This window comes from Physella acuta, unplaced genomic scaffold, assembly GCF_028476545.2.
Source record: "Physella acuta isolate Inbredline_101_S28 unplaced genomic scaffold, ASM2847654v3 ptg000010l, whole genome shotgun sequence".
In the NCBI taxonomy this organism is placed as follows: Eukaryota; Metazoa; Mollusca; class Gastropoda; family Physidae; genus Physella; species Physella acuta.
In genome coordinates this window covers 159,614-172,500 of record NW_026731530.1, presented here as the reverse complement: position 1 = coordinate 172,500, position 12,887 = coordinate 159,614, and the positions used below count along the sequence as shown (strand labels likewise).

At 39.4% G+C, this 12,887-nt stretch overlaps 1 protein-coding gene across 2 annotated transcripts in view; it reads right to left on the bottom strand.

Annotated features, from left to right (window-relative positions):
• Positions 1-11,971, bottom strand: part of LOC131930396 (tripartite motif-containing protein 2) — a 52,273-nt gene extending 40,302 nt beyond the window's left edge. The window contains exons 1-2 of one of the 2 annotated variants that reach the window (XM_059286893.1): positions 11,956-11,971; positions 7,267-7,497 (exon numbers count right to left, since the gene is read on the bottom strand). The gene's annotated coding sequence lies outside the window, so the exon portion shown is untranslated. Of the gene's footprint in view, positions 1-7,266; positions 7,498-8,513; positions 8,590-11,955 lie in introns of those variants that run through there. The other variant, XM_059286977.1, reaches the window with a different exon arrangement.
• Positions 11,972-12,887: the final 916 nt, after the last annotated feature.

Below are 12,887 nucleotides of genomic sequence, written 5' to 3'. Positions count from 1 at the left end.
TAAAGTAATTATGTGTGAAGTTTTATGTATAACATTTTCTAATTCAATTATTCGTAAGCAAATACATTATACAGTTGCCTTAAACTTAACAATCCTCTTGCCAAGTGGTACTACCGTAGAGGTTTTTAAACATTGCAATGCATCGTAAGGTTTATTTTTAGAATGGCAAACTGATGCAGCTGTTAATACGTGTTGTAAACGTAAACACTACTAGACTAGTACAGTAATGCTTAATTGCTGCATGAAAAGAAATCTTGCGATTTACATAGATGAGCCGACCAAAAATATTTTTTAACAAATATCATTGTTTAAAACTTTGAGTTTAAAAAGTTTCCAAAAAGGCGCCACTTTGCTGAAAATGGCCAGAGGGGGAGCGGCCGCTCCCCCTGCTCCCCCCCTGCGTACGCTACTGTATATATATATATATATATATATATATATATATATATATATATATATATATATATATATATATATATTTATATATATATATATATATATATATATATAATGTCATCATTATTAAACAGGATGCGAATCATAATCGGAAATGTTAAAAACAATAACTTCTGGTCGGGACCATCTCACGTTCAGTGGTTGGTGTCCCTTAGGTATCCAGAAATGGGGTACAACAAAGCCAGGGGCAACATTTTACTGTGCAACATGTTTTTTGTGTGCGCGGTGTTCTAAAAGTTTTAGACAATGATATTTGTATTTTACAAAATAACTGCGCGGCAGTATAAAACTACTGCGAGGCAGTTCAAAATTATTGCGCAGCCGCGCAACAGCGCAGCTTTGGTTGGAATATAGGGGGGTAGACTGGCTTTGCCCAAAAGGCATGGGGAATTTTAAAATGGGCCCCCGACCCCAGACAGAAATTTTCACAGTGTATTTTTTCTCCATCAAAGCCTGATATGAGGGAATGAAAACGGTAAAATGGAAAAGTACCAAACAAATTATTATTAAAAAAAAAAAGCACTAATAGAACTAATACAGCACCGTTACGCGGGCCCACCGATATTTTTTCAGGTGGGGGCCCATCGAGATGTTTGTCGGTAGACCGGCGCTCCAGTATAGGCCTGAACCAACGAGTGAACGGTGTGTATGATGTGTGAGGACTTAACGGACAGTGTGGTCAGATCCTTAGGTAACTGGTCAACTATTCACTGGGTCGGCGTGGTCTGGTGGTAAGGCGTTTGGTTGCCAACTCTCTAAGTCATGAACTCAGTTCCCCGGGGATTAGGGGCTTGTTAATTTCTATATAAGCTATAAATAACATTTAACCTCTCGGGCTTACAATTAAATTTAACTCGGACTGACTTAACATTAAGCTCAGACCTAAACTCAAGCTGAAACCTTACATTAAGCCCAAACCAACAGTCAAGCTCACACCTAACACTAAGCTCAGAGCCAAAGTCAAGCTCACACCTAACATTAAGCTCAGAGCTAAAGTCGCTCAATCCTAACATTAAGCTCAGGCCGCCCAGCACAGGAAAGACCCGCCTATGGCTGGAAGTTTTAGACAAAAATCGATCGATGGTCGTCTGCCCGCTCGACATGCCCTGACCGTCTGGAGATGGAGAGCCGGTCTAAATCCGGTCTAACCGTCAACTAGAAGATATGTGAAATTCTGTCTGAATACGGTGTAAGAACTAAAACATTGAAAATTATTTTTTTCTGATTACGGTATAAGAACTATAACATTGACAATTCTTTCTAAATACGGTATAAGAACTAAAATATAAAAAAAATATTCTGTCTGAGTACGGTATAAGAACTAAAAACACTGAAAAATCTGTCTGAATCCTGTGTAAAAAGGGAACAGACATCCAAAATTCGGTCTGGTTCTAGTCTAAAACTGAAATGTAAAATATTCAGTATGAAGATAAAACATGTATAGAGAAAAATTTCAGTGAAAGCGATGGCCGTGTTGTCACTTAATGATGGAAGGAGGTGAACATATGCCACTGAAAACTGTGATGACTATTCATATGTACGTATGTGTGTGAGTCATTAGCGTCACAATGCTGGGTGGGTGGGTGGGGGAGGGGGGGGGGGGGGTTACAGTTCACGCTGGGTGACACACATTTTAGGGAGACACCGAATTGCAAAACTCGTAAAATTTACAGGCAAAATAATGTTTTACTCAGTAAAATTCTAGAAATGAGGGGTGACACCAAATCTAACATGCACAATTGTTATGGCGGTGGGGTGACACCCTCAGTTACCGCACCGGCTGACAACCCCCCCCCCCACCCCAGTGACGCCACTGAAATGTGTTAGTGATTTTTTATCACCCTACAGCCCCATCCGTAGTCGGACCATCCACAAGGCGTTAACTTTAACACCGCAACGCTAGAGTTCCCTATCAAACACCGAAACACGCCAAAAGTCAACCGAAATAGACTTGACATAAACACGAGGTAAGATGCGTGTAGTGAGGCTATGGTGAGACTACACTCCCACGCCATGTGTAGATCCCTGTCAATTTGAACAGTGTACACTAGAGCTGGGGGTGACAAACAGAACCCCGTTCACGTGACCATCACACCAGGGGCGGCACCAGCATCAGAACCCCATCACAGACCAGCAAAGGCGTAGATGATGAACAGACTCTAGGCACAAGCAGATTTCCCTTATAGCTCACCAGGGGCGTAGACAGACACACTCTAAGCACACCAGGGGCGTAGAAAGACACACTCTAAGCACACCAAGGGCGTAGACAGACACACTCTAAGCACACCAGGGGCGTAGACAGACACACTCTAGGCACAACCATGGCGGAACCACAAGCAGATCCCCCTGATAGCACACCAGGGGCGTAGACAGACACACTCTAAGCACACCAGGGGCGTAGACAGACACACTCTAAGCACAGCAGGGGCGTAGACAGACACACTCTAAGCACACCAGGGGCGTAGACAGACACACTCTAAGCACACCAGGGGCGTAGACAGACACACTATAAGCACACCAGGAGCGTAGACAGACACACTCTAAGCACAGCAGTGGAAGATATGACCAGTAGAGCCCAAGCTTGGACCTTTTCCCAGCAGTGTTTCTTTCAGGCATATCTTCGGGGGGGGGGGGGGGGGGGGAGGGAATGACGGGGGGGGGACAACGTACTGCACATCCTCCTAACAAGATATACCTTTTATATAGAAAATATATACTTCTACGAGTGTGCCCCCCCATCCGGAAAATTTAGTCACCCCCTCCACCCCATAAGTTTTAAAGTCTGAAAGAAACACTGTTTCCCAGCCCATGTAAATGTGGTGCTGAGTTCCCCATCTACTTAATAATGATTATACACACCCCTGACCCTTATGGCTAAACTCCCACGTATCCGCCCCTGAGCTATGTGATTGAAAGCCTGACAGATAGCCAGGGCCCCCAGGCCATTAAAATTTATTTTTCTGTCCCGGATCTATCGTTCAAACTTTAATTCTGTCTAGCCATTGTAAACATATGCAAAAGTAGTTACATAACATAGTGTCGTTTAGGAAATATATATTACTTTTTTAATGTAAATAGTTAAAACTCTATGTATGGCCTAAGCAAATAAGGTTTATTTGATTGGGTTAAGTTAATAATATAACTCTACAGGCAAATATTGGAGGAAGTTAGGTAGATACATGAAATGGGTGGGGCCAGGTAAGGGAGATAATAATCTAAGGAAGGCAAATCGTGGTATAAAAAAAGTAAAATATTTTTTTTACAACGTAGACCGAGACAAAGAACGTATATTTACGATGAAATTAAATCACCGTGTAGACTCGGGCGTCACGTGATTTTAAAGATGGGATAGTCACGTGGTGGGAGACAGGTGATCGTGTTAAATAAATCAAACGTTGCCGATTGTTACCTGTTTGACTTGAGGAGGGGGGGGGGGGTCCAGGGTTGTTTTTATTTCTGTCAGTCTACTCAGGGTGTAAGTTTAATGTGTAGGCAACAGGGGGGAGGGGGTAGCTTCAATAATTTATTCTTCGCTGTTACACACACACACACACACAAACACACACACACACAAACACACAAACACACACACACACACGCACACACACACACACACACACACACACACACACACACACACACACATATATATATATATATATATATATATATATATATATATATATATATATATATATATATATATATATATATATATAATTCGACTCTATTCTTGGCACAAGCAGAGAGGGTACGGGTCGGAGTGGGATAAAGCTACAACAATAATGAATAGATAATTGGTTAAACACACACACACACAATTATATATATATATATATATATATATATATATATATATATATATATATATATATATATATATATATATATATTTATTTATTTATTTATATGTATTAATTGTTGCCCAGTCAACCTTGCCCTTAATCCGTCACCGGTTATAGGAAAACAATTACGAAATTATAAGATGTATTTGCTTTGTACTAGCCTTACCGAAAATCTGAATGAAAATAGCCTACAGTGACATCAAATAATTTACATAACTCTAACCTAACACAACAGTTAGTACAAAATCTAACTTGAAGCTAATTTGAACGATTGGTACTTTACATCATGCGTCACAACCTGTATGTACGCCTAAATACACTGCCACTTGCAACACAACCTGCGACAACCTGCGACAACCTGCGACAACCTGCGACAACCTGCGACAACCTGCCCCAACAACCTTACACAACTTGCCTGCAGGGAGCCACCACCACCACCCCCAACCTTCCTCTCACGACCCGGTCCCAACACATTCAACACATGTTTACACAAATCAAGTCAATTAATAGAGTCCGTTTGTTCATTGATCACCTTGCCATCTCGGCCTGCATCGGTAAACAATGAAAAATAAACAACCCCATTGTTTACAGTAAACAATCAGAACATAAAAAATTTCTTTTATCGTAGAACGAGGCTATTTTTAGATACAAGAAACAAGGTAGACAACTCAATGAAAAAGTAGACTAGGTTAATTTTAATAATATTCACCTTAAATTAACTCCCTTGATTCGCGACAGATGTTGGAAATAAAAAAAAACACACCTAGACGAGTTGAAATAAGGGGAAGTTGAATGATGGCACGTGTGGCAGATCTGGTCAGGAGGGTTATCTGTTGCTGCTGGCCACAACTGCGCGCGTGAGTGTGTGAGCACACGGGTGAGTCATGCACGTGGGACCACGGGGGCCATTGTTACCGGATCTCAACACGGCATCCGGTTTACCTCAGCCGGCCTGGGGTTACGGCCTGAACTGATCGATCGCCTCCATGTCGTGTTGGCGTCAGTCGTGCGTGACTCCCGCGTCTACGGACCCTGGCATTGTTAATTTAATAACACATGTTGACAGGGCCATTTGGTCCAATAAAAATCTGGATAAATGTATGAGAAATTTTATAGTAAAATATTACATAGGCCTAGCTGTTAACAGATAGAGCCTGTGTCTATTTTTAGCACGGATTGAAAAGGGACATAACTCGCGTGTAGTGTCTTATGATGAGTCATGCCAGGGGGGAATAAGTACACATTGCAAGGCTCTGCGAGGAACTAATGTTCCATGTTATCTGTGGAGATAAGGGAAGTAGGGAACACCGTTCCCGTGCTGCCCTGATGCTACATGACGAAAAGAAGCCTGTAAAACATTAAAATTTGATGAGGTGGAATGTTTTAAGATACTTACTTTTTGGAGTTAGGAAAAAAAGGGGGTGGGGGCGGTTGCTTTTAGATTTAACTTTAAGAATTTAGTGAGAGTTATTTAGGTGATATACCTCAGTGAAGGTTTCACGTAGGTGATATATTCACTTCGTTGATACAATCTGTTAGGTGACACAGTCCCGTATGTGATATTTTCACTAATGTGATATAGGCCTTTTCGCAGAGAATTATTCACTAACGTGAAAAATGTATTCACTAACGTAATATATTCAGTTATGTGATACATTCACTAAGATTAACAATAAAAGCCCACACGATACATTAACTGGCCTCAACCTTTCTTCAGGGATTAGAGTTTAAATAATTAACCCGAAATAGAAAAAAATAGACGTTTATTACAAGACGCAGGGGGGGGGGGGATTATGTCATCGATTTATAGAACAATAAAATACCCCCCCCCCCCCCCCCCCCCCCCCCGTTTATGACTAGTCCCGCCATCATAGAATGATACACACGTTGGGAGTGAGTGGTTTAGTCTCTGGTAGATAAGGTAGTAGTGAAGTGTGGAGAGATGTGTGATTCAGGTAGCTGATTAAGGTGTGGGGTGAGACATCTATACCATACAATATAAGTTGTCAGACATCTATACCATACAATATAAGTTGTCAGACATCTATACCATACAATATAAGTTGTCAGACATCTATACCATACAATATAAGTTGTCAGACATCTATACCATACAATATAAGTTGTCAGACATCTATACCATACAATATAAGTTGTCAGACATCTATACCATACAATATAAGTTGTCAGACATCTATACCATACAATATAAGTTGTCAGACATCTATACCATACAATATAAGTTGTCAGACATCTATACCATACAGCAATATAAATTGTCAGACATATATACCATACAATATAAGTTGTCAGACATGTATACCATACAGTATAATGATATAAATATACCTTCAATATAAGTTGTCAGACATCTATATTATAAAATTTAAAAAATGTCACAAAGTTATAGCGTAGATGTATGTACGATTTAACATATAGGATGAATTATCAAACAAAAAATACATTATTTTTTAGATCGGTAAAATCGGTTTAAAATTTAGAATTGCGCTTTTGTTAGGGTTTAGGCTTTTGTTAAGGGTTTAGGCAAAATCTAGGATAAGACTTGGGTTAGGGTTCCAAATGTGATCAGGGTTAGGTCTAGAGTTAGTACTTGCGTGATGGTACTGGTTGATCTTAAAATTAGTTAGTAAAATTACTGCGTAACTAACAACATAAAACCCCCAGTCTATATGAGCCACATGGTAGAAACCGGCCACAAGACATATAGGCCTACCAAACTGCAATTCAGCAACTTTATTCTATTTAAAATATAAAAAAAAAATGCCTTGGTTTATACAGTGTGAATTATCAACTGTTGCTGGTTCAGATGTGTTTTTATTTTTGACGAGATACTCACTTTGTCAACACTAATATTTAAAAACAAAGTCACACCACTGTTTTAAATACACAGTTTTATGTATGAAACACATAATGTGTTCTCACAGTTTAATGAATGTGTACTCACCTGCTTGTGAGTGCTGTCCTACCATCCGCCATCTTGCGTGTAGAAAAATCCAATCGATACGAGGAATCCTTCGACAGAAAGCACAGAGCTCACTGCCAGACGATAGGGCGAGGGCGGGACAGTCCAAACGGGTGACTCACGAACGGCAACCCAGTGGTCGATGTTCGGCGTTAGTCTCCCTTTGTGCCGTCTATCTGAATGTGCGGCGACAGCTTTTCCGTTACAGCTGAGCTGTTGAGTCGATACGAAAATAATGTGAGGGGGGAATGTTATACATGTCGCAAGCGATTATTTATTTATTTATAGAACTTTCGCACAGATCTTTGAATACATTAGATAATTTTCTAATAAAAAAAAATACGGTTGTTTACGTGAGGATGTGAGTGTACTGAATTAAGAAAATATAGACTGTATTATAATATATATATATATATATATATATATATATATATATATATATATATATATATATATATATATATATATATATATATATATATATATATAAATAAATAAATAAATAAATAAATAAATAAATAAATAAATAAATAAATAAATAAATATATATATATATATATATAAATAAATAAATAAATAAATAAATAAATATATATATATATATATATATATATATATATATATATATATATATATATTCACAATTTGTAAAATGTGGATACAGAGTTGGGAGTTAATACGAAACAGTTTTTTAAACAAAGCCACCGAGAACAGCACCCAGTGAATACAATTAACCGTCAACCAACAGCAAGATTTGGTTGTGCACTGAAGCATGGTAAACACATTTGTTAACACACAACATAAACACGGGGGGTCCTGGCAAATAAAACTGTAGTAATAATAATAAAGGGTTGGGTTTGATATACAGTAAATATTTTAAAAAAGGTTAAAAATTATTTTTTTGACTTGATTCTTAATATTGGTTAAATCGTAAATGGATTTAAGATTTTGTATTGTCTTCGAGGGAAAAGAAAAAAATCACAACAGCCTAGCTAATAGACCGCCATGCTCAACTTAAATCTAACACTCTTATAACCTAACTGTAATGAAACCTGATAACATACAATAGTACCGATATGCTTACCAGGCTTTTTATAGATAATTAGTAATGGGCAGCATGGTAGGTTGTAATGAAACGAATATCTAGTCCAATATAATGCTGTTATTAAGTCTAAGTCTTCGGTTACTGTAAACAAGTTACTGTAAGCCAACTACTGTAAATCACTTACTGTAAACACGTTACTGTACGCACGTTACTGTAAACCAGAAACTGTAGACCAGTTACCGTAAACCAGTTACCGTAAACCAGTTACTGAAATCCAGTTACCGTAACGACCATCTACCGAGGACACAGTGAGTTGTTTGTCGCGAGCTGCTAGGCTGTAGACTGTCTCCAATACTCTGTCAACAAACTGGCCACAATACAACATAGGCGGAGCTACAAACGTGTTAGGTTTATCTAAACAATGGAAACACGTGTTGTTTTGTTGGTATCGCTGCTCTGCTCTAAACCCCGGCCATAACAACAGAGACCCTTAATCCTAACTCTAATGCTAACTCCAACCCTACAACTTAACATCAGGCTTAACTCATACCTTGAACTCTTTATCTTACTCTAACCCGTTTCTTAAACTAACACATCTGAGCAAAATTGTGTGTTCTTGTATCTTAGTTGTATCCCAACCCAAACCCTAACTCTAATGTTAATTTAACCCTAAAAACCTAACACCAATCTTAACTCTAACCCTTTACCGAACCTGTTTTTTTTATATCCAAGCGAAGTTGTGTGCTTGTATTCAAACCCTATCCCTATCCCTAACCCTAACCCTAACCCTAACCTTAACCATAACCCTAACCCTAACCCTAACCCTAACCCTAACCTTGACCATGACTATAATGATGATGCTAATCATGACTATGAAACATGTTCACACCCATGATTACCCCAAACCTTAACCTTAACAATGGTAGCATCTCGATACGATATTGTTTCTCGATACGATACGGTATTTTGATACGATACTCAATCTCAAAATTATACTATATCTCAGTACGATACCGTATCTCGTATAATACTATATCTCGATACGATACTACTTATATATACTGCATTGGATCTTGACCCTATACTGTATCTTGGTATGATATGGCATCTCGATACGATACTGCTTATATATACAGTAGTGAATCTTGACCCGATACCTATCTCGATACGATACTATATCTCGATACGATACTGCTTATATATACGGTAGTGAATCTTGACCCGATACCGTATCTCGGTACGATACTATACCACGAAACTACTGAATCCCAACACGATACTGTGGTGCTAACATCGAAATCAAACGGTGCCGCCCACGACTTCCCCCCCCCCCCCCACCACTATTCCTGTCCACTGCTCAACACTGACTAAGGTAAAATTACTCACCATCCGACAAATTTTACGCACCAGCAAACGCGCTGCTCACCCCAGATGTCGCCGCACACACGTCCCAGCTCACACTTTAACTGCCGTGTCATAGTTTTCAGATGTTGACCTGACACACGCGCCGTCAGTCTAACGGGAGTCATGTGGTGGATTAGCTAATTAGCTTGACAGTTCTTACTTTCGCTGGGAGTTAGCTGTTCACACTATGGTGGTGGTATCTGTCGCTGGGGAGGGGGTGGGGAGGCTGCGGGGGGGGGGGGGGTGGAATCGGTGTAATACAGTACAGAGTCGCATTTGTTTGTACTTGAATTAATGTTAGGGTCATTGTTAGGGTTATTGTTAGGTCATTGTTAGGGTCATTGTTAGGGTCATCGTTAGGGTCATTTCAGGGTCATTTTAGGGTCATTGTTAGGATAATTGTTAGGTCATTGTTAGGTCATTGTTAGGGTCATTGTTAGGGTCATTGTTAGGTCATTGTTAGGTCATTGTTAAGGAAATTGTTAGGGTCATTATTTGGGTCATTTTTAGGGCTAGGGTAGGCGAAGGTCAGGTTTAGGGTAGGTTTTAGGCTAGGTTTAGTAGACCGTCCCTGAGTCCACCCAACTCTGATGGGTACCAAACTCACGTTAGGGAAAGTAAAGACGGCTGGGCATAGTGCTGACCACCTATCTCTTCATATGCCGAGGGTCACAGAAACAAGTGAATTCTACTTCACTTGCCCCATAGACCGTAAGGTATGAAAGTGAAACTTTACTTTACTTTAGGCTAGGTTAGTATCACTATGGCCAGAGTTAGACATATTCATTACCTGAAGGTTATGGCTTGTGTTAATGATTGTGCTAAGGTTTGGGGCTTTGGCTGTGGTTAGGATCAGGACAACGATTTGGCTCATGGTGAGGATTATGGTAACAAGTTAACACAAAAGCTAAGGCTAGGACTAAGGATTATGTTAGTGCTACTAATGCTAGTATTTGGATAAGTTTATGGTAGAAAAATATATCTATACTTTTGGGTACTGGAACCAGTAAGGGGACACAATTTCGACATAGCACAAAATTAGCTGCCCTACCAGACCAGCGCTGATGTAGACCAGTTGTAGTGCTACATGAGCACTATGGTACCCTGGTACTTCCGACGTATAACAACACAACAGTGTTGTGGTATGTTAGAAATATCCTTGACACATATGGGTTGAGCTAGGTTATTGTATGTACTGTGTGTGTCCTTATAGTTCTACAGCAGTATCTGAACTAGAAACTAGATGACATCTGCCATCCTGTTAAGGGGGGGGGGGGGGGTGTGAGAGATAGCGTGAAGCTATTCGGCACTGACAACGCTATTTTCATTGGATATTTATCAATACAAAATTTAATGTGGGCATAGTGTGAAAAAAGGGGGGGGGTCATATTATGTTTAAATATGTGTAAAAAAAAGAGTAAAAAACGAGGTGGCAGATACATTTTTCGTAAACCTATTTTTGACAAATATTCCATCTTTATTCCATTATGGTTCGATGTTAGTTCTATGACAACTGGTTCGATGTTAGTTCTATGACAGCTGGTTCGATGTTAGTTCTATGACAGCTGGTTCGATGCTATAACCATATCCCGACCCTGGTTTGATTCGTGTTGATCAAGGTTCAGTTCTGGTTCGATCACGCTCCGATCGTGCCCCATTCCAGATTCGATCACGATCGATCCAACGACGTACGTAAGCAATAGCCAACACAACAACATTTCGTGAGCAATAGCCAACACAAGAACATCTCGTGAGCAATAGCCAACACAACAACATCCCGTGAGCAATAGCAAACACAACATCCCGTCCTTACATATCTTACACAAACAATTTGATGTAAAAAGTCTAGTCCTAATTGTGATTTCACTTTGTAGGTACGTCGGTTTTTGCGAGATTCGAACCTTGCACATGTATCTGTTTGCACTACAGACTAATGCCGGTACAGAGACGATAATTTACTCGGTTAGAGCTGTTACTTCAGGGGAAGTGACAAGTTAAACAAGCGTGGAACTGACCATTACACTACACATAAATGTGACCATTAGTCTAGACCTAAATATGACTGTTACACTTCACATAAATGTGATCATTAGTTTGGATCTAAATGTAACTATAAGCTTATATCTAAATATGACCATTAGCCTTGATATAAATATAACCATTCGCTTAGATCTAAAAGTGTCCATTAAACTACACCTACATTGATATAAAACTACACTTACCTCAACCACAGCCCACTATCACAAAAACACAACTACCACAGCCGCACGTGAAAGCACATACTTAATCCACCAGTAGTACTAACCCAGTGCTAGAATGAACTTCCTCTTTTGTCAACAAACTGCTCACACGCACCCGGTCATGACACACACATTTGACTCACGCGCCAGATTCCCACACTCACTCTCCTGAAATAAATTTTTCTTTTCCTTTTTTTTTCGCGCGAAAGGTTAAAAAAAAAATATTTGTACGTAGAGATAAGAGCAGAAGTTCGGATGTAAGTAGGGCTGTTGGCCGCGTTCTTGACGTCTGCTAGTATGGTTCTGTTAGCCTGCACGGGCGTGGTAGGAATGATTTGCATACCATTGTAATTCATTAGTTAATTAGTTAAAGGTGTGGGTTGTTCGTGTGCCCGTGTATGAGTGTGTATGTTTGTATACTTGTGTATGCGTGTATGCTGAAAAATATTTGAATATACATATCGCAAAAAATATAAATAAATGGCGAATTTTTTTTTAACTGGGCGATGCTTTTAGTACATATGGTTTTGAAGTTGGCGGTATGTGAATGAGTATGTTTGGGAAAAGATAAACGTTTTTACACATACAGGGAGGATGAATGAAGATCTCAACGAAACAAAAAACAGAAACATGAAAGGGAGATAATAAAGACAAAGAGTTTAAATTCTACCCTGATCAAAATATTAGAGTTATTGTCCCTGTTTTGTATAACCAAACGGGCCAGAAAAATCGTTTAATGATTTTTTTTCACTGCTGCGGTTTGCAAAGGTAACCTCTCTGAAATTTAAGGATAGGTGAGTGATAGATGTAGTGTTAGCAGGGGTGGAGGGGGGTGTTCTGAGATGGTTTAATCATCAGTTTTAAGGCCTTTGAACATATTTTTTTTTACCAAATGGCATAAACATTTCAGGAAG